Source organism: Triticum aestivum, chromosome 3B (genome assembly GCF_018294505.1).
Source record: "Triticum aestivum cultivar Chinese Spring chromosome 3B, IWGSC CS RefSeq v2.1, whole genome shotgun sequence".
Classification (NCBI taxonomy): Eukaryota; Viridiplantae; Streptophyta; class Magnoliopsida; order Poales; family Poaceae; genus Triticum; species Triticum aestivum.
The window spans coordinates 142,911,056-142,917,055 of record NC_057801.1 but is presented as its reverse complement, the minus strand read 5'-3'; positions in this window follow the sequence as shown (position 1 = coordinate 142,917,055).

Here is a 6,000-nt window from a genome sequence, read left to right as displayed (position 1 = left end):
GTCGCCGGATGATTGCTGAACCACCAAGTCGGAGTCGCCATAGCACAGGATCCGGCGAATGCCGTGTTCTTTGGCAAGCCAGAGCCCATGAATGAGCGCCTCATATTCGGCGACGTTGTTGGAGGCGGCGAAGTGGATCTGCAGCACATACTTGAGCTTGTCGCCCTTGGGGGAGGTGAGGACGACGCCGGCTCCCAGGCCGGTGCGCATCTTGGAGCCGTCAAAATGCATCCGCCAATTGGTGGAGTCAGGCGCTGGCGGCAGGTACTGGGTCTCGGCCCAGTCGACGGGGAAGTCAGCCAGCGCCTGCGACTTGATGGCGGTGCAGGGCTGGTAGTAGATGGTGTGAGGAGCCAGATCTATAGCCCACTTGGCTACTCAGCCAGAGGCGTCTCGGCTTCCAATGATCTCGGCGAGTGGAGCGGTGCAAACCATAGTGATTGGATGCTCTTGAAAGTAAGGTTTCAGCTTCTTGGCGGAAAAATGCACGCCGTAGCACATCTTCTGGTAGTGAGGGTAGTTCTGCTTGGAGGTCGACGGTACCTCGCTCAGGTAATATACCGGCCTCTGGACAGGGAGCGCCTTGCCTTCCTCCTTGCGCTCGACTATGATGACTGTGCTGACTACTCGGCTGGTGGCGGCGATGTACAAGAGCATGGGCTCTTTGGGAGTTGGAGCTGCCAACACAGGGGGAGTAGTCAACATCTTCTTCAGTTGGAGAAATGCCTCATCCGCCTTGTGGTTCCACTCAAAAAAGGTGGTCTTCTTCATCAATTGATACAAGGGCAGAGCTTTCTCTCCCAGCCGACTGATGAATCGGCTGATGGACGCCAAGCAGCCAGTGAACTTCTGCACATCTAACAGTCGGCTGGGTACCTCCATCCTCTCGATGGCCTTGATCTTCACGGGGTTGCACTCTATGCCGCGTTCGGAGACCAGGAAGCCAAGGAGCTGGCCGGCCGGTACTCCGAAAACGCACTTCTCAGGGTTGAGCTTGATCTGGAATCGGCGCAGATTCTCAAAGGTCTCCTTGAGGTCTTCCAGCAGCGTCCCACGCTTCTCTGTCTTCACCACCACATCATCCACATAGACGTGGGCATTCCTGCCGAGTTGCTTGAGGAGGCACTTCTGCATGCAACGCTGAAAGGTGGCGCCGGCATTCCTCAAGCCGAACGTCATCGTCAGGTAGCAGAAGGCCCCAAACGGCGTGATGAAGGCGGTCTTCAGTCTGTCTGCCGGGTTCAGCTTGATCTGGTGATATCCTGAATATGCATCTAGGAAACTCAGCAGCTCGCATCCGGCTGTGGAGTCTATCACCTGATCAATTCTTGGCAGGGCAAACGGGTTCTTTGGGCAGGCTTTGTTGAGACTTGTGTAGTCAATACACATCCGCCACTATTTGTTCTTCTTCAACACCAGAACTGGGTTAGCTAGCCACTCTGGGAAAAATACTTCCATGATGAAGCCGGCCGCCAGGAGCCGGGCTATCTCTTCTGCAACCACTCTTCTTTTCTCTTCTGACAGGCGGCACAGGGGCTGCCTGACGGGTTTCGTATCTGGCCTGGCGTGTAGCTTGTGCTCGGCGAATTCCAATTCCATCGGGACACCAAGCATGTCCTTGGGGGACCATGCGAAGATGTCGCGATTCTCATGGAGGAAATCAACGATCTCGCCTTCCTATTTGCTGTCGAGGCCTGTGCCGTTGACAGCGTACCTCTCCGGGTGCTCCGGTTCCAAGGGTATCTTCTTGGTTTCTTTGGACGGCTTGAATGATCCTTCTGCATCCGACTCCTTGGGGTCGGGCGACCTCTCTGGCTACTTTCCGGCCATCGCCATGACTCGGTCAAGGAGCTGCTTCTCGGCCGCGATCACCAGGGACTCGGCCAGCCAACTGCTCTCGGCCGCGCAGGCGGACGACTTCTTGTAGTCGCTAGCTACGGTCAGAATCCCCTTGGAACTCGGCATCTTCATCTTCAGGTAGGCGTAGTGAGGAACCGCCATGAACTTGGCCAAAGCAGGTCGGCCAAGCAGGGCGTGGTATGGGCTTTCCAAGTCCACTACTTCAAACTAGACAGGCTCTCGGCGGAAATGATCTTTGTCTCCGAAGAGGACGTCTATCATGATCTTGCCGATTGGCGAACAGGAAAGGCCGGGTACAATTCCATGGAACACAGTCCGGCTGCTCTGCAGCCGTCTTCGCTTGATTCCCAGCTTCTCCATGGTGTCTTTGTACAGGATGTTGATGCTTCTGCCTCTGTCTATCAGGACTCGCGAGAAACGGGCGGCCCGCCTATCAGTGGCCAAGGTAGCACCTAGGACCAGGGCGTAAGAGCCCGAACTCGGCATCACCTCTATGTGATCCGCTCTACTCCAACTGATAGGTCTCTCGGACCAATGCATGAACTCCGGAGTATCTGTTGCCACTGCATTTACTTCTTGTTGCTGTTGGCGCCTGCTGCGCCGGTCATCTGCCACACTGGTGAACACCACATAGGCTCCATGCTCTTCTGGGAACTCGTCTTGCACCGCGCCGACTGGCCGAGCCGCCGGCTGCTGAGGCGGCGGCGGAGGCGGCGGCCCAGCAGGCGGAGGAGGAGTGAGGCCGTCTCCCTTGGAGATTCTGGTGAGCCAGTGGGAATTTCTGGTGGTGTGGTTGGACGGCTTCGCGCCGCTGTGGAACTTGCAGGGACCATCCAAAGTCTGCTCATAGGAGAAGGCTGGCAACCAGTTGGATTTGCCGCCTTTCTGCCGCTTGGCCGGAGGCTGCCCCTCCGGCTGTTGGTCTTCAACGGTCGCCACTTGCCGACTGTTGGAAGTCGGCTATTGGGCCTTGCGCTTGTTGTCGTTCTGTTGTTGGTGCCGACTGGTGTCTCCAGCCGGGGCTTTGGGAGCCTGAGGGGTCACCTTGCCAGCGGCGTTGACTTGGATCTCTGTCTTCATGGAAGAGTCGGCCGTGGCATACTTGTCTGCTATGACTAGCAGTTCATCGAGGGTTTCTGGCTCGTCGCAGAGGAGCCTGTGCTTAAGGAGGGTGCCCTCTCGGCACCCGGTGGTGAAGTACTCGATAGCCTGCACCTCATGCACGCCCTCGCAGGAGTTCCGAAGATCGCCCCAGCGCGTGAGGTAGTCGCGTGTTGATTCATCAGGGCCTTGCACGCACAAGGAAAGCTGGCGCGGCTTGGGAGGTCGCTTGTACGTGCTCGTGAAGTTGCGGATGAAGGCTTCGGTGAAGTCGACCCAGCTGTTGATGCTGCGGGGCTTCAGGCTGTTCAACCATGTCCGGGCCATGCCCTGGAGCATGAGAGGAACGTACTTCACGGCAACTCGCTTGTTGCCGTTCGCTATGCTGACGGCTATGGAGTAGTCTATCAGCCAGTCCTCCGGCTTCACGGAGCCGCTGTACTTGGGTGTGTCTCGGGGGAGCGTGAACCCTTTGGGGAAGGGCTCGTCTCTGATGCGGGGCCCGAAGTAAGGCGGGCCAAGCTCGTCTTCCTCTTCCAGCGCCAGGGATCGGTGGAGTCGGTCGATCCGATGGCGTGCGTCGTTCTCTCCGACTCCCTCTCGGCGGCCAAGGCGACCTCCGAGAGTCGGATGCTCAACAGGCGGCGGGGAAACTCGCCGCTCTCTTCTGGGCGGGGGAGGCAGGTAGTCGTCCTGCCGCTCTACTGCTCTCGAGCGGCCGTCTTGGTCGCCCTCGATGATGATGTGAGTCCGACTGTGACTGACAGCCGGCTCCTTTTCTTTCCTTCCTCAGACTCCGCCAGTCAGCATCCGAGAGGTCGCGCCTTGATCTCGGCGGGGAGGCAAGTTGTCGTTCGGCTACTGCAGCGCGTCTGCGCGGCCGCCGGCCGCGTTCTGCGCAGCAACTGCGTCGAGGAGTTGCTGGACTCGCTCCGTCATCACACGGCGCTCTTCGCCCTCGAAGTTCTTCAGCTCGTCAGTCGCCGCTTGGGCGGCGCGGATGTTCTCCGCAGGGGTGGCGTATACGGGGCGTTTTTCCCTGAACAAGTCAGCGATGTCTGCGCCGCGCTGCCGGACCGCGCCTAGACGGCTCGGCCCAGTCGGAGCCGGCGAGCCGCCTACAGCGCGATCCATCTCGCGCTGGTATGCCTCTGACAAGCGCCTCATGCTTGCCATCTTCTTGGCGCCTTCGATGATCTGAAGGCGGCGTGTCTCCAGCGTCTCGGCGCCTGCATCCTCTGAAATGGGCGCGGTGAGGTCTTGCAGGGCCGCAGCTAACGGGTCCTGGGCTTCTTCGCCGGAGTGCTTGCCGTGACTGATGACGAGCACCTCCGTGACGGCGCTTCCGCCGCTCTCCTCGTAAGGAAGCGGCTCGTCGTAGACCACCATGTTGGTGGGGAAAATGTCAAGCGACACGGTGTCGGAGTTGACCAGCATCGGGTCGGTGGAGCCTACGGACTCCAAGTCCACGGCAGGCTCGCCAGCGACATGGAGTTGGTCAAGGAGGCCCGCGAGGAGGCTCTCAGGGCCGCCCGTGCATGCGTCGGATGCAGGCTCGTCGGAAAGGCGCACCTCGCCAACAAGTTCGGTGAGGCTGCTCGCGGCGCAGGCGGCCTCAGCGCCGCGCAGCGTGTCGATGCAGACTCCATCTGGTGAGCCTGGCTGGCTGCGCTCGCCAGGGAGGAAGAGGGTTCCCATCCAGAATAGATCTCCGGACGACAGTGCACCTCGCCCCATGCTGGGCGCCAAATCTCGGGGGTTGGGTGCGACATATGCCAAAGGATGGCTTATCATGGTGGGGGCGAGTAGAACGTCGCCGGTGCCTGGAAACGGGATGAGGCGTAGGCATGCACGCCGGCGAATCTTACCCAGCTTCGGGGCTCTCCGGGGAGATAACACCCCTACTGCTGCTCTGCGGGGTCTCCGCATGATCACTAAAGCAAGGTGACTACAATGGTGCTCCTCGAGCTGTATCGGGAGGCAGGAGAGAGCAAGGCTAGTTCTCTCCTCCCTGCACTATATGGTCTATCTCTATCAAGGTCTGAACCCTTTGCATGGGTGCCCCGGGGGGTTTATATAGGCCTACCCGTCGGGGGTACAATGGTAATCCGGCTGGGTGTGGGCCCCAGCCGTCTGTCTCTCATGCCGCCGTCCTTCCCGCCGGCTTCTGGGGCCCGCCGACTGGTGGACCCCGCGGACAGGCCCGACACTGTGCGGCACTCCTGATGACGCAGGCTTGGTCACCGGGTCGTGGCAACAGTGCCGCCGTCTATCGGGCGATCACTGTCGCCATTCCCCATCCAATCTGGTTAATGGCTCGTGGGGCCCTGAAGAGGAGGAGGCTGACTCCAGGGAGGCCAACTCCTTCAGGGCCGTCTTCGGGGCGCCCAGGCTGCCTTCGGTCCACCCACTGACAGGCGGCCCCGCGGTCTTCAGGCCGTACAGGCCGGCGTCGTGGGTACAGTGCGTCGCGCACTGTGGCTGAGGTCAGGGCAGGCATGGCAACAGTGCCGCGCCTCGTCGGAGATCTTCCGACGATACGGCTCACTGTAGTCATGCCAGTCCCTCGTAGGCAGGGAGGAACGGCCACGTCATGACCGTACCCCGCATCGGGCTTCGGGAAGAGTCAAGGGCCGACTCCCAGAGTCGGCCTCTATGGAGGTGCCAGCTTGGAGTCGGCCTCTCTGGAGGTAGCTGTCTGGGACTCAGCTTGTCTTGGAGTCGCTGTCTCGGACTCGGCTTGAGGGGCGCGGCCTGCCCCGATGTCTTGAAAGATCCTGGGACCCGGGTTAGCCTACCCGTGGCCCATTACTCCGACAACCGCCGGGGTATCTGCCTGGCCAAAGCTTCATCTTCAGGTAACTCACCCCAAGTCATATAATTAAGCCAAATACGAAACTGCCCAATCAGGAAAAAAATGAAGAGCCGCCACCAATTGTGCCTCTGGGTCAGGAATAGCAAGATACTCCTCCGTAGGCAATTTGACTGAAGGGTTATGCAGAATATCAAGGAACATATTAGGTGGTACCGGCTTACGCT